Source organism: Dendrobium catenatum, unplaced genomic scaffold (genome assembly GCF_001605985.2).
Source record: "Dendrobium catenatum unplaced genomic scaffold, ASM160598v2 fragScaff_scaffold_304, whole genome shotgun sequence".
NCBI classification, from domain to species: Eukaryota; Viridiplantae; Streptophyta; class Magnoliopsida; order Asparagales; family Orchidaceae; genus Dendrobium; species Dendrobium catenatum.
Window position 1 is genome coordinate 461,968 of NW_021318766.1, and position 16,428 is coordinate 478,395.

At 35.1% G+C, this 16,428-nt stretch overlaps 1 protein-coding gene across 1 annotated transcript in view; it reads left to right on the plus strand.

Moving 5' to 3' along the window:
* LOC110102866 (calumenin-B) overlaps positions 1-16,428 on the plus strand; it is a 38,000-nt gene that overhangs the window by 12,809 nt on the left and 8,763 nt on the right. The window lies entirely within an intron of this gene.

Below are 16,428 nucleotides of genomic sequence, written 5' to 3' on the forward strand. Positions count from 1 at the left end.
GTCAGTTGGGAAGAGAAGGAGAGGCGGCCGGTGGTGGAGAAGAGGAAAGGGGTGGTAGACCGTGAGCCCAGACGACTGACGTGTATTTCTTTTACCATTGTACGCTTATGAGGGCTTAGTTCTTGATGTAGCCCAAAGAGCATTTTAGTCTTTGCATTTCTTTTTATTTTAAAACATATATATATAGAGGTCTTCACTATTGTATGAGAAAAAATGATTGATCAATAAGAATTTTCAGCCTTCTAGTTTCATTGAGTGGTGAGAGCTCTAGAGAAAGGAGAAGACCCTAGGTGAGATTGTGAGCCCAGACTGTTCCAACGGCTGATGGGTATTGCTTTTGCCCCTCACCTAGCAAGAAGTTTAACAAGTTATCACTACTTGTAAGCAAATAGTGTTTGCAAGTTTTCTCATCCACTGCAAGTTCCACATATGTTCCTTTGTAATCAATCATGGTTTCATTTGGAGTGAAATTTAAATTTGTCATCATCTTGGTTCAAAGTCCAAGTCAAAATCTTTTGAAGCCTTTGGAAATTCGAGCCTGTTGTAGTTTGATTGAATTCAAGTTCTATGTTCCCTGCGTTCCTTTGAGTTCAATCAAGTTCATTTTTGAACTCATTTGAGTTCAAATAGTCCCTTGCTGTCTTGTAGAGTTCAAGTCCGAGTTCAAATGGAGTTTGATCTTGAGTTCATATTCTTTGGTTCAAGCTTAAGCTTATGAATTTAGCTCGAGTTCAATGTGCAAGTTCAAATTGAAGTTAGAACTTCTTACATCAAGTTCATGTGAGTTCAACTTGGGTTCTTTATGTAGCTCAAATCAAGTCCCCTGTGAATGTTCAAATAGGTCTCCTTCTTTTGTTCAAATCCTTGCTTGCACTCAAATCCATTTCATGTTCAAATTCATTTCATTTAAGCTCAAGTATTTTTATAAATCATTTTTTTGTCCAAATACAAGTCCAAATATAGTCTCGTGTTAACTCGAAATTTCGGCAGTCTCCCGGCGTCTCCCCCGTTTAGGGGAAACTACAGGAAAATGGGCCTCCTCCACACAAGAGAAAAGCGTGCACGGTTAATGTCATAGGACACCACGGCCGTAATTTGTCCCCCCACCACGCTAGAGAAAGGAGTGCATGGGTCTTCGTCCCTCAGTTTAAAATAAGCAATTTTATATTTGACCCCGCTTCGCCGTAGGCGTTGCACCGGGTTCCCTTCCCACCATGCTAGAGAAAAGCGTGCGTGAGTTGGTTTTCCGGTGCGCTGCTAACATCGAAAATGGGGTTTTGTGATTCCCCGCCTCATCGCAAGCATCGCAACGTATTCCCTCCTACCACGCTAGAGAAAAGCGTGCATAGGTGGTCGTTCGCCGCGTTACAAGCGCCGAGAACGGGTTCTTGGAGTTTTAGGGTTTAGGAACTTTATACCTGCGCGGGGTCATTGGCACGTGGATCGAGAGAAGAGAAGAGATACCTTTTTTTTCTTTTTCTTTTTTTTGAAGCAATTTTTATAATTAATGATAATAATTATTAATATCTTTAATAATGATTATCATTAAAACATCAATGATAATTATTATTAAAAAGATTAATAATAACATCATTACTACCACGTATAATAACAATAACTATTATTATTATTAATCATAATGAATAATAATAATAATGAGCAATAATAGCCAGCTATGAATATTAACAATAATTGATGTTATATTAGTAATACTATATATATATATATAACTTTAATAGATAGAGAAAGACAACCTCAAGCTCTCAGTTTGCTGTTTGGAAAAAAAACTGAATAGAGGGCTATATGTGATCGGGTAGCAGAGATGGGCGCCGGGTATGTAGTAGTGTGAAGTATGGATGGGGCCTAATGTGTTTTGCAAATTGGATGATAGATTGGGGCTGAGGGGAGGCGTCGGCTAGGGATTCCAACTGCATGGTCGGAAGAAATGACGGGAGTTGGCTTCGGTTTCACAGGTAGGGGGACTCTCTCTCTATGTGGATCGGGCAAGGCTATGGCTTAGTTTGGTTGAGTCTTGCGGCACAGAGATGGAGGGAATGTCGGAAAATCGCAAAGGGAGCGACTGGGTTCGGTTCGGGTGTGGGAAGGTCGGAGGGCTCTCGGTTTGACGTCGAAGCTCGGTGTCGAGTAAGGACAGGAGGCGTCGGATGGCTTGCTGTAGCTTGAGTGTTGGGATAAGGAGTCGGGCAAGTCCAGGGCTTCGGTTTGGAGGTTCACGGGATTTGGTCTGGGAGATTTGCCGAGTTGAGGTCGGGGCAGGAGGTTGAGATCAAAAGCAGCGACGGGATGTGGAGATCTGCGTGAGTTTCTCGCGTGGGGGGAAGAACAAAAGCTTCATGTGAGCAGCGGGTATTTAACGACATCGAAGAGTGATGATCGAGCCCGATTTCGCATAGGTATTACGGAGAAACGACTGAAGCGGCGCCGAATCGGTACGTATGCGGCATTTCTGCTGATTTCCTGGAATTTAGGTTGAAATTTGAGCTGAGTTTTGGTTCATAACCTTAGGTTAACATAGATCGAATAGATCTCAAACTTCCTAATATATGAAGTTATGGACTAGCGGATTGACTAGAGTAGTAGTCTTCACATGTGGAGTAGAAAAAAGGTGTAGGTTTTCTCCATTACCCATTAAGGAGAGAAGCTTCGTTGCTTGGTGATGGCTAAAAGATAGAATAATGAATTCTTAAGGTAGATGTCTCATGACATGGACATTTAGGCATTAGTGTTGAACTATATGAGAATCAGTTTGTGCCTTATTTTCCTTTGCTCTTTATTTACTTATATTGATCTTATGCATTATAGATAATATGTTTTATGATGGTATTAGTTTTTTTATCTAAAATTTTTTCTTCTCATAAATTTTATGTTTGCTTATATCATTTAAAAAAAAATACAACAACAACAATATGAAGCATTTATCCTACTATGTGGGGTTGGCTACATGAATCCTTTTTCTCTAGATGGTATTAGGCTACATGAATCCTTTTTCTCTAGATGGTATTAGTTTTTTTTATCTAAAATTTTCACTTTTCTTAAAATTTATATTTTCTTATATTATTTTAAAAAGTAAAAATATAACAACAACAACAACAACAACAACATCAAGCCTTTTTCCACTACATGGGGTCGGCAAAATGAATCATTTTTCTCCAACAAAATAATTTTTTTCAAAATTAAAAAGTAAAAAAATGTGAATTTTTTAATTTAAGACACCCATTCATCACCTTTTTGGTTATTTTGTGAATGGTGCCATCACGTAAAATAGTTCGTACAATGGAACAAATTAGAATAACACATTGAAAGGGTATTTCATTAGACGATCTCTATAACATCTTGTTTGATTTTTGAAAAGTTTGCATGAGTGCCTTTATTTAATCCATAAATGATCATATGTGGAATTTGATCAAAGATATGTTCATCTCCATACAGAATCGATAATGGAAAATATGTAAGCTTCTCTTTTGATTATTGAATATTGGCAGATAGAGAGCTAGTATATATGAATTCCAAATGTTTGGATAGTTTTTTTGTGCTTTATAATTTGAAGACTACATGCGCATATGGACTTGTTAAATGGTTAGAAGGATTTTGGATAGCGTTCCATTACGTATGAGGAAACTAATGAGATAAAATACTTACGTATGAATTTACTCATACACAACTATGAACTTTTCTATGCTATTACTCATCCACAAGCATTATTGATTTGTATACTCAGTTCAAACAAATTATTAATTCTTTGCATGCTTTGGATAAACATTAAACTAATGCAACAAATGTGAATCGAGAACCTTTAAGTGTTTATTAGAATATTGTTATTTCTAAATCCACCTATTCTTTTGATCTTTTATTGTGTTCACTGATAGCCTTAGAATAAAAAGCTATTCATAGAAATATAGATACATGAGAAAACAATTAAAGAAAAAGAAAGAAATAACCATCTCATTGAATGCAGAACAATTAGAGGACAGCTTGCTTGGAAAAAAAAATCTGATGATGATAATAACATAACACTGGTTACAGTGCTAACTCAAAAATCTATATTATTCTTGAAAAGGAGAAACGAAGTTAAATGAAAGAAGAGCTAGAAAAAGAGATAAAAATAAGTTGAAAATTGAAACTGATGTTCTATATTTTGAATATAAAAAGCCATATCATATAGAGTGAGTGTCCCTACTTGAAAGGCTCTAGTCAGAAGCAGAAAAAATGAGAAGGAAGTTCAAAATAAGGATACAGAAGGCGTATTGCATGAATTCAAACACAAAATCATTCACAAGTGACCACAAATAAGAGACGAGCAAATTATACTTAATAGCTAAAGATGACTTGGGTGAACCAATCACCAATTAGTCATACGACTTGTCTTATGATGAACTATTTTTATGATTAAAGAATTGTATGTTGGCTTTAAATTTTTGAAGGAAAAATAGCTTTGCATCATTAAAGAATGAGTGTAATATATTATTGTATGATTTGGAGGAGTCCGAAAAATTATTAGCGAAAAGATTATTTTTGTAATAAATTTGAAAGGGGAATAATCTAAATACAGGATGACACTTGGAATTTAAATGAAGCTAAATATGAATTACATATGAAATTAAGGTCATTAGCGAATGCTAATGTGAGAAGAATAAAAGCTTTGGAGTTGAGACAACTCATAAATATATAACAGTTGCATACACCACTTAAGGTGGGATGTCATCATGCATCTTGTTCTCACAAGAAGAGGTCTATTCCCGATAGATGCTCGTGCTCCATGCCTAGCATTACATGTTATTCATGTGGCATGTCAAGTCATCTAGCATGCGTATGCATTCATAGGGCACACAAGAGAATTTATTTCAAATAGTTTCTTAAACAAGTCATATCATCTTATATTATGCTTCCATCCACCAACCTTAGGGAACCCAAGATGGTTTGGATTCCTAGGATTATCACTTAGTATGATTTTGTTGGCATGCCTTCACAATAGCATGTGGTGCCTGGTAAGTTATTATTTCAAGAGATAAGATATATAAAAAAAAGGTGTTGCATGTTCAATGTTACCATGTTGAAACTTCTCTTCAAACTTGCAGCTAAGCAGATAAGAAGTATATATAGAAGTTGGAAAACAGAGTTGTTGATACATGTTGAAATTGATTTTAATCATTCTTTCATAGTATTTGAAATAGTATATAATGGGATATGTGTGTGTGTGTGACTGTGTGTATTAGAACTAGGTTAAGATATTAGTGTTTGTTATAAGCAAATAATGAGATGCAAAATAGTTGAAAACCAACAGTTTGGATAAATAGTAGTCGAGAACAATCTGGTCTAATAGGTGCCAGAGAATGAAAAAATCAGAGAATATGCAAAATCTTTTTTTGGATATAACTTATATCTTGAAATAATTACTTATTATGCATGTCCTGACTGTAAACCTTCCGATGATCCTGTTAGGAGAGTTGATATAATAGATTTGGCCTATGCTAATAAAGGTGGAGGTAGACTTAAAAGAACTTGGTTAGAAAATATTAGAAATGATCTTCTATGTTAGATTTAAATGAGAATTTGACTATTAATAGGACACAATAGAGAAAAAATGATGCGATCAAAAAATATAAGGAGCCTATATCTCTTGATCACAAAAGACACGACGGACTTCTACCGACAAAAATGACTAAAGATGAGGAAGAGGGACGAACAAACTCTTACATTTCAATTTAAAATAAACAAAAGAAAACTTACACCAATACAAACGATTCTTTCAAACAAAATGACGATACCTTAAAGTTACTGCACTTAGAGAAGAGGGAAACAGGTGGAGTGACACTTGCGGAGAGACGAAAGAGGTTAGAAGCATGAGAACAAAGGTTGGAAAGAGCCCGCAGGATTTCCGGAGGGGATGAGAAAGAAGGGTGGAAAGAGCCCGCAGGATTTCCAAAGCCAACCCGCAGGTTAAAACTTCCAAAAATAACTTATCATTCACTTACTTCAAACATTACAAATCCTCCCATATTTATAGGTATGAAAGAGGAATACCAAGAGACACAAACATTAAACTCCCATAGGAATTCTAAAAGACAAACATTAAAAAAACTAAATGCTTTGCACGGAAAATCATCCCAAGCCCAAGAACTGAAGTGGTAGCCGCGGGAACCAAGGAGGCCGAGCGGGAACCAAGGGGGCACGGTCACGGGAGGGAGCACAGGCACGGAAAACCAGCAGCCGGCTGGAATCCAAGGAGGTGAGAGCAATAAAACCATGGTGGAATTCAAGGAGCCACACATGGGAAAATAAAAAAGCAAATCTTGGAATTCCAAAAGCCGGTTTGGAATTCCAAGAGACATCATAATTTAAAACATAAAAAACATAAAAAGTACATTTAATAAAAGATAACTATGAACTAAAATCATAGCTAATAATGAGCTAACCCTTAGTTCAATAAATGAACTAAAGACCAGCTCATAAATAAGCTAAAATTTCAGCTCAATTTTGATTGAGCTAGTAGACTCAAGGGAAGCCAAAATACATATTATTTTGGACATGGGTTGACCCCCCCTTTTTCTACATCAAATTCTCCCCTTCTTGAAAAATTCAGCTCCTGATGAATTGGTTGTTGATTCCCTTGAGGCGGTGCATAATGTTCATCGAGCTCCTTGAGTTTTTCACCAAACCTTTTCAGAATTTCTTCTTGCTCCTTCTCGAATTGCTGTTGTAGATATCTTTTGTACTTCTCGAATTTTTGATCACATAGGAACATGTGATATTGCAGTTTGTAGAGTCGATCTTAAAGTGGATCCGTTGAGTCTCCTTCTGTAGGTATCCATATATCCAACGGGAGTGGGACATCAGGATTATGTTGATCGCTTTCTTCCTTGAATGTAGCCATATTTTTTGTATTTTCCATTTTTTTTTGACTCAATAAAAAAATTACAAGACACAATCTAAAAACTTAAGACAAGACTAACGACTTGATTAAACTCACAAACTCTGACTTGACTTGACACAACTTTGACAAATACTGATTTGAAAACAAAACTCGAGAAACCAACCTAGGATTTCCTAAGTTGCTCTGATACCAAAATGATGCGATCAAAAAATATAAGGAGCATATATCTCTTGATCACAAAAGACACGACGGACTTCTACCGACAAAAATGACTAAAGATGAGGAAGAGGGACGAACAAATTCTTACATTTCAATTTAAACTAAACAAAAGAAAACTTACACCAATACAAATGATTCTTGCAAACAAAATGACGACACCCTAAAGTTGCTGCACTTAGAGAAGAGGGATACAGGTGGAGTGGCACTTGCGGAGAGACGAAAGAGGTTAGAAGCCCGAGAAGAAAGGTTGGAAAGAGCCCGCAGGATTTCTGGAGGGGATGAGAAAGAAGGGTGGAAAGAGCCCGCAGGATTTCCAAAGTCAACCCACAGGTTAAAACTTCCAAAAATAACTTATCATTCACTTACTTCAAACATTACAAATCCTCCCATATTTATAGGTATGAAAGAGGAATACCAAGAGACACAAACATTAAACTCCCATAGGAATTCTAAAAGACAAACATTAAAAAAACTAAATGCTTTGCACGGAAAATCATCCCAAACCCAAGAACCGAAGTGGTAGCCGCGGGAACCAAGGAGGCCGAGCGGGAACGATCACGGGAGGGAGCACAGGCACGGAAAACCAGCAGCCGGCCGGAATCCAAGGAGGTGAGAGCAATAAAACCATGGTGGAATTCAAGGAGCCACACATGGGAAAATAAAAAAGCAAATCTTGGAATTCCAAGAGACATCATAATTTAAAACATAAAAAACATAAAAAGTACATTTAACAAAAAGATAACTATGAACTAAAATCATAGCTAATAATGAGCTAACCCTTAGTTCAATAAATGAACTAAAGACCAGCTCATAATGAGCTAAAATTTCAGCTCAATTTTGATTGAGCTAGTAGACCCAAGGGAAGCCAAAATACATATTATTTTGGACATGGGTTGACCCCCCCTTTGTCTACATCAGCTTCTCCCCTTCTTGAAAAATTCAGCTCCTGATGAATTGGTTGTTGATTCCCTTGAGGCGGTGCATACTGTTCATCGAGCTCCTTGAGTTTTTCACCAAACCTTTTCAGAATTTCTTCTTGCTCCTCGAATTGCTGTTGTATATATCTTTTGTACTTCTCGAATTTTTGATCACATAGGAACATGTGATATTGCAGTTTGTAGAGTCGATCTTGAAGTGGATCCGTTGAGTCTCCTTCTGTAGGTATCCATCTGTCCAACGGGAGTGGGACATCAGGATTATGTTGATCGCTTTCTTCCTAGAATGTAGTCATATTTTTGGTATTTTTCATTTTTTTTGATTCAATAAAAAAATTACAAGACACAATCTAAAAACTTAAGACAAGACTAACGACTTGATTAAACTCACAAACTCTGACTTGACTTGACACAACTTTGACAAATACTGATTTGAAAACAAAACTCGACAAACCAACGTAGGATTTCCTAACTTGCTCTGATACCAAAATGATGCGATCAAAAAATATAGGGAGCCTATATCTCTTGATCACAAAGACACGACGGACTTCTACCGACAAAAATGACTAAAGATGAGGAAGAGGGACGAACAAACTCTTACATTTCAAAAAAATCATCCCAAACCCAAGAACCGAAGTGGTAGCCGCGGGAACCAAGGAGGCCGAGCGGGAACCAAGGGGGCACGGTCACGGCAGGGAGCACAGGCACGGAAAACCAGCAGCCGGCCGGAATCCAAGGGGGAAAATGCACAAAATACTAGAGGCCATAGAGGAAGCCAAGGAGCCACCTCATGGGAAAAGTAAATCTTGGAATTCCAAAGGCCGGTTTGGAATTTCAAGAGACAAACATGATTACAAACATAAAAAACATAAAAAGTACATTTAATAAAAAGATAACTATGAACTAAAATCATAGCTAATAATGAGCTAACCCTTAGTTCAATAAATGAACTCAAGACCAGCTCATAAATGAGCTAAAATTTCAGCTCAATTTTGATTGAGCTAGTAGACTCAAGGGATGTCAAAATACATATTATTTTGGACATGGGTTGACCCCCCCTTTGTCTACATCAAAAAAGGATTCATGTAGCAGACCACATATGGTGGGACAAAAACTTGTTGGTGGTGTTGTATGCTTGTCCTAAACCTCTCACTAGTTCATCTGAGTCTCCATTCGCTCTTGCTGCTATGTGAGGTTGCACTAGAGGCCATGGCTTCGACCCATTGGATGCTTGAGGTTGTGCTAATTCCTCTTCAGCCCATGGTGGCCATATGCTATATGGATCAGGTCGTGGAGCTCGTCGGGCATCTCAGCCTATAGATTGTCAATTCTGAGGCTAATTCAATCATTTAACTCTCCACTGTTGGCAGTGGATAGACCTCACATTCCAACCTTCAGTAAAATCTTATTTGGCTCATGATACTTCTGTTGCTGCTGATTGGTTTTTGGATACAGGCACCAAATCTCATCTCACTACATCTCATGTCACTTCCAATGCTTGTCACCTGTTCTCCCCTCTGCCATATTTTTGTTCTTCTCAAGTGCAGGTTGACAATGGTCTGATGCTTCCCATAGCTCATATTGGTTAGGGTATTCTTCCAACTTCATCTCGTAATCTTCATCTACCAAATGTTTTGCATGTGCCTAATCTCTCTTATAATTTGCTATCTTTTCATCAATTAACTACATATAACCCATGCTTTGTCTGCTTTGATGCTACTGGTTTTCAAATTAAGGACTCCAAGGCCAACAAGTCTCTCCTCCAAGGTCCCAATTTTCATAAACTTTATTCTATTAGAATTTCTATTTCTCCCTCTCAGTGAATGCTTCTTGGTCTTATGCCATACCTTTGCTTCCACCAACAACCTGTGGTATCAGCGGCTGGGTTACCCTTCTATCTCAACACAACATTTTCTTACAGCTCACCTTCCATCCAGCAAGCTTTCCTCTCTTTCTTCTCATTGCTCGTCAGGTGTTCTAGCAAAGTGACATTGCTTGTCTTTTTTTCTTTAGCTTCAGTAAGAAGCACTCAATATCTTGAACTTAGACATATGGATGTATAGGGGTCCTTCCCCAATTTTTTTAAATAATCTTATAAATATTATCTTTTGTTTGTTGATGATTTTTCTAGGTATTGTTGGGTTTATTTGCAGCATTTAAAATCTGAAATGATTACTAAATTCTTTTAATTTAAATTTCTTGTTGAAAGACAATTTCAAAACCTATTAAAATCATTCAATAAGATGGTGGTGATGAATTTGCTGTTATGAATTTTCAAACAATGTCACAAGAATTTGACATTTTGCACTGAAGCAGCTGTCGCAGTACTCTTGAGCAAAATTGCATTGTTGTACACAAGCATCATCACCTGAAATAGTTTGAGCTCTTTTATTTGATACTAATTTAAAACAACTTGTGGGTTGCTACTCTCATCACAGCCTCATATCTAATAAACTTGCTACACTCCAAAATTATCAATAACATCTCTCCTTATGAATGTCTCTACAAAAAACCTCCCAATTATCATCATCTCAAAGTCTTTGGTAGATTGTGCTACGCTTGGTTTCCAGCCAAGTTTCAGAATAAACATGGACCACACTCCACTACCTGCATTTGTCTTGGTTATGCATCTAATTCCAATGCTTATAAATGCCTTCATGTGCCCTCTGGTTGCGTTTATATTTCATGTCATGTTCATTTCCATGAACTCATCATTCCTTTCAAAACTCCTACTGAGTCCATTCCTTCTATTCCTACTCGGTCAGTTCCATCAAATTCCCTTGTTTCGCCTTCATCTCTTCCCTCTCAAGTATTGTTGTAGCCAACTACTCCAATTCCCATACCTTACTCCACCCCTGCTCCTACTGCTGCTACTTTACCTTCATCTTCTACTGTTCCTATCTCTTCTCCAGCAGCCCTATAACCCCTATGTCTCGACTTGCTCCACAAAGAAATCCTATGGTAATTAGGCTTCAAACTGGCAGGCTAAAACCCAAATTAATTTTTACTCTTCTGCATATAGTTATTCTATCAACCCCTACTTGTTTCTCTCAATCCAATCAACATGTTGATTGGATATCTATCATGTCAGAAGAGTTTGAAGCTTTACAAAAACAAGATACCTCGACTCCTGTTCCTCATATTTCTGATCGGAATATTTTTGGTTGCAAATGACTCTTTAAATACCATTGATGGTTATGTTGCTTAGTATAAAACACATTTGGTTGTGCAAGGATTTAAATAGAAGTGGTATTAATTACACTCATTTTTAGTCCGATCCAAATTTCCCAACGTCTGTATTTTCTTCACTTTTGCTTTTGCATGTATTTGGCTAATACTTCAATTAAATGTTTCTAATTTGTTTTGGCATGACAAACTTAATGAAAGTCTTCATGATGCAAACTATTGGCTTTCAAGATCTTTAATTTTCTAATTATTTACATCATCTACATAAAGCTCTCTATGGCTTCAAACAAGCCCCACAACAATGATTCTCTACAAAAATTTGTTTTAGCTTTCACAAAAAAAGAAAAAAAGAAACAAAAAAAATCTACATTTTCTACTCATCTCTACCAATCTAGGTTTATGGCTAGCAATTCCGACCCATCTTTATATACCAAAAAGGTTTGGTTTCAATCTATATATTTATTTATGTTGATGATGTTCTCCTTACTGAAATGACATTCAGGCTATTAAGGCTCATCATTTGGATTTACATTCTCGGTTTCACATGAGAAACCTTAAGCCGGTTGCCTACTTTCTTGGTATTCAGGTCTCTAAAATTGTTGTTGGAGAATATTTGTTGCAAGCTCAGCATGTTTCCAATGTACTTGCTAAGGTTTGTATGTCTGATTGTAGACCTATCCTTAGTCGTTCACCCTTCGAATTACCCTCTCTAACTGTTGATTCTGAGTTGTACGCCAAACCTGAATTCTATTCAGCTGATTGGGTCACTTCAGTACTTAATTATTACAAGACCTGATATCTCCTATGCTATAAATTCTCTGTCAACATATGCAGTAGCCGAATCGTTACCAATTATTGAAATTGATCTTACCATACCTACGTTGAACCATACCCCTTGAAATTGATCTGACACCTACTGGACATCCAAGCTGTTGATTTTCAACTGTTTTGCATCTCATCATTTGTTTAGAACAAGCTCTATATATCTTATCTTAAACTTATAATCACACTATTGTATGCTGTTGTGTAGCTGTTGCAAACACTATGAAAGAATAATTAAAATCAATTTCAGCATGCATTAGCGCCTTTGTTTTTCAACTTCTGTATACACTTGTTATTTCCGTAGTAGTAGGTCTGAAGAGAAGTTTCAACAGTAACTTTACAGTGGGTGCTCAAGAGTACTGGTAAAATAAATAGTCATGACTAAAGACATAAAAAAGAATAGCACTTGAGCTCGGGAGTAATGGTAAAATAACTCTTGCAGACAACATGATAGGAAAGGTTATTGAGATTGGCAAGGTTACTAAGAATGATTACTTTACTATTGAAAAGGTCTTTCTACTTGAGAGTCTTCAAACTTATTATCTATTAATCACCTATATGATAAAGGGTTTTATATAAAGTCTCTCAAACAAATGCTTATTAATTTTAAATTAAAAAATTATGTTAGAAGGTTTTAGGATGAATAATATCTATATGCTTAACATTGACAACATAAGTGAGTCTACTTATATCTATTATTTGATATTTTTTTTAGATGAGTCTTATTTCTTGTCACGATCCCCAACAAGACCACTAATGAGATATGTCTTATCATGTTGAGCCATGAAAGGCAAAACCCAAGTTCTAATTCTAAAAAAAATTCAAATTTTCTTTCAATATGTACATTTTAAAATAACATTAGACTACAGAGCTTTTAAAACATCCAAAGTGCTGAAAATGTTTCATTCTCAAAATCTCGTTCATTTCATTATCAAAATGTATATACACTATATTACATAGCTACTGAAAGTAAAATACTGAAAAGAATATAACAAAAGCTAGCCATGATTGCACAAAAATCAAAATAGAAAAATACTTATACAACCTCATGCCAGATCCTTAAAAGCTACTCAACTGAAACCTCTTTTCCCAGACCTTGAAAGCATAAAGCAAAATATATGTAATCTTCCGCAGCTCAGCCGACCATATTTCAACTCATCTAAATTCTCAAATCATTTTATTATTAAATATTCACCGAGTATTAAAAGCAAAGTTGAGCAGAGAAATAAATACAATTATTAGAATTTTAGACAAAATTCACAAGCATTGCATATATTCGTTCCAACAAACAAAGTTTGATAACTCCGACCCTTATTCTTCCCAACAGATAGTTTAATAAGTCTGATCAACAGACAGAGTTTAGCAAGTTTAAAGCAGAATGCACATATATCACCCAAACAGAACTTCCTCCACCCCTATTAGATCTCCATAAAATCATCCATTTTAATCAATTAGGCACATATTTCAATGTATTACACTAATTACGTGTAAATAAACACATTTCAAAATTTATAAAAAATGTCCTAATAGTAGGCAATAAAAAATCTTACTAAGCAAAAATGCACATTTTCAATAAATAAACAAATTACTACAGAACATGTAGAATACTATTTCAAGATTTTAATTGTACTACAATACTATTTTTCAAAGTCCTAATTTTTTTATATTTGATAAAAATGTATAAATTTCAAAATGCCCGGGATGAAATTTCTAGAAAATATTCAAAGTGTTTAAAAAATCAATCTCTATAACATATAAAAAATTATGTGGTGAATGCTTTACTAGTGCAAAGTTATCCCTATTTTTTAGTAATGAAAATATAAATTTAATAAAAAAATTCTTGAAAAAATCAAAATTTTAAAAACTAAGATATACATAGTGTAAACTACCTCGAGGAGAATAAATTTCTCAGCTAGAACGATTTGTAAAAATTGCTCTGCAACCAACAAAATCAAGTTTTGCATTTCTTACTCTATTTTCCTTCTTTTCTCCCCTTTACTTTTTCTTCCCTTCTTTATTAACCGAAATAAAGATGGAATGGACACTGGATTAGGATTTTGTTATAAAATATGTTAAGGGCATAATGGTAAGTATTCTAATTGTTTAGGTTTTAAAAATTCATATAAAGTTGTTTATATCTTTAAATCATAGGATCCAAAAATTATAGAAAATTATTCATTAATTAGCTTAGCATGTTTAGAATGAACGGGTGAAATTGATTTGCAAAATGGACACTTAACAACCCCAATAATCCCATTTATGACGACATGTGTCAATATCTTAAGGAATTACAGCAAAACTCAAGAATTAGGAAAAAAGTATAATTAAAACACAATAATATCTATAATATGATGAAAACAATTTGTGATTTAGATTTATAATGACCCTCGAAATAATTTTTTAGCTGTTGCAGGTCAACATATTTTTTAAACTTTAAGGGATATTACAATCCACTCATCTTAAAAAATGTCATCTTCGACATTTTCAAACCAGAATAAGTCAGAATAAATCTTGATATAGCTGTCTCATCTCATACTCCTCCCAAGTAGTTTTACTTTTAGTTATATTCTTCCTCTGGACTTTAAACATCATAAAATATTTACTTCTTAACCTTCTAACATCATAATGTATAATCATATCTGGTTCTTCTCTATAACTCAAATTTTGACATATCTCAATGTCTTTTATAGATATTCTGTTTTTAGATTCAGATACCCATTTTCTCATAAGTGATGCATGAAATATATTATAAATCTCATACATATGATCTGACAACTGTAACCTGTAGGAAGATTTTTTAATTCTTTCAATAACTTCAAATGATCCAATGCACCTTGGACTTAATTTTCCTTCTCCACCAAAATTGTAAATTCCTTTCATCGGTTTGATCTTTATTCTTTACATATATAAAGTCTCTCACTTGAAACTCCATAGCCCGATGCTTAACATCAAAATACTATAACCACTTGTTCTGTATGACTTTTAATGTTTCTCTAATCAGATAGATCTTTTCAGCCCAATCAAACGCCTGTCACCTACCTCTGTCTAAGATAGAGGAGTTCGATATTTTCTACCATACAAAGCTTCATATGAATACATACCAATGTTGGACTGAAGACTGTTATTATAAGAAAATTCGATCAGAGAAATGTTGTTTTCCCAATTGCCACCAAAGTCCAAGACACAATCATACAAGATCTTCCAATACCAGTATAATCTTAAATTATTCATCAGTTTGAGGATAAAATGTTGTAATGAAATATAGTTTTGCACCTAAACTTTGCTGAATAACTTTCCACAATTTCGGGGTAAACCTGTTATCTCTGTTAGAAACTATACCCTTCGGTATCTCATGTAATATGATAATCTCATGCATATATCTGGGTCAATTTGTTCACTAAATCAGACCGTTAGATCAGAATGAAATGAGCAGATTTCGTCAGGCGATCCACTACAGCCCAAAAAAACATCATGTCTCTATCTTGACCTAAAAAAATTATTGGGAAAATTCATAATCACTTCTCTTTTCCACTCTAGAATGGATAATGGTCCCTGATGTTCTATGTTCACTAACTGACAGACTTCATATTTAGATACAAAATCTGTTACATCCTTCTTCAATCTAGGCCACCAAAACATACATTTCAAATTATTGTGCATTTTACTGTATCATAGATGAATAATCTAACATAAAAAATGAAACTCATGCTGAACCTCATGTCTCAACTCTTCAATTAAGAATACATAATGTTTTTTTTTTTTTTTTAAGAAGATAATACCATAATCATGTACTCATAGTTCAGATTTCTTACCATATCTAATCTAATCAATCAACATTGGATATTTTGCATTCGACTTTTGAGTTTCCTGAATCTTTTCTTGCATAGTAGGTTGAATAATCATCTGAGTTAATATACCAGAATCTCGATCAGTAGTAGAAATAATATCTAACTATAATCTTTCCATATCCTGAGTCAAATACTCATCCAAAGTAAGTTGAATATAAGATAATCCAAAAGAATTCTTGCTTCGAGCATGTCATACCGTTTAAACCTTACCAGGTTGATACTGAACAATTAGATCAGAATCTTTAATCAACTCATAGACTATCACCTTTCCTTGTTGCATCAATACACATCTCAAACTTTTTAGTGAAGCATCATTAAATGTCTGAAATTCTTTTATACTAGATGAAAGAGTCAAAACTGGAGCTGAAGTCAAACATTCATTCAATATTTTAAAGCTAGTTTCACACTTAGAGGTCCAAACAAAAGCTACTGATTTCTGAGTCAATCTCGTCAGAGGTGTAGAAATTTGAGAAAATTCCCTCATGATATAGCCATACTTAAGAAACTCCATACCTTAAATATAGTA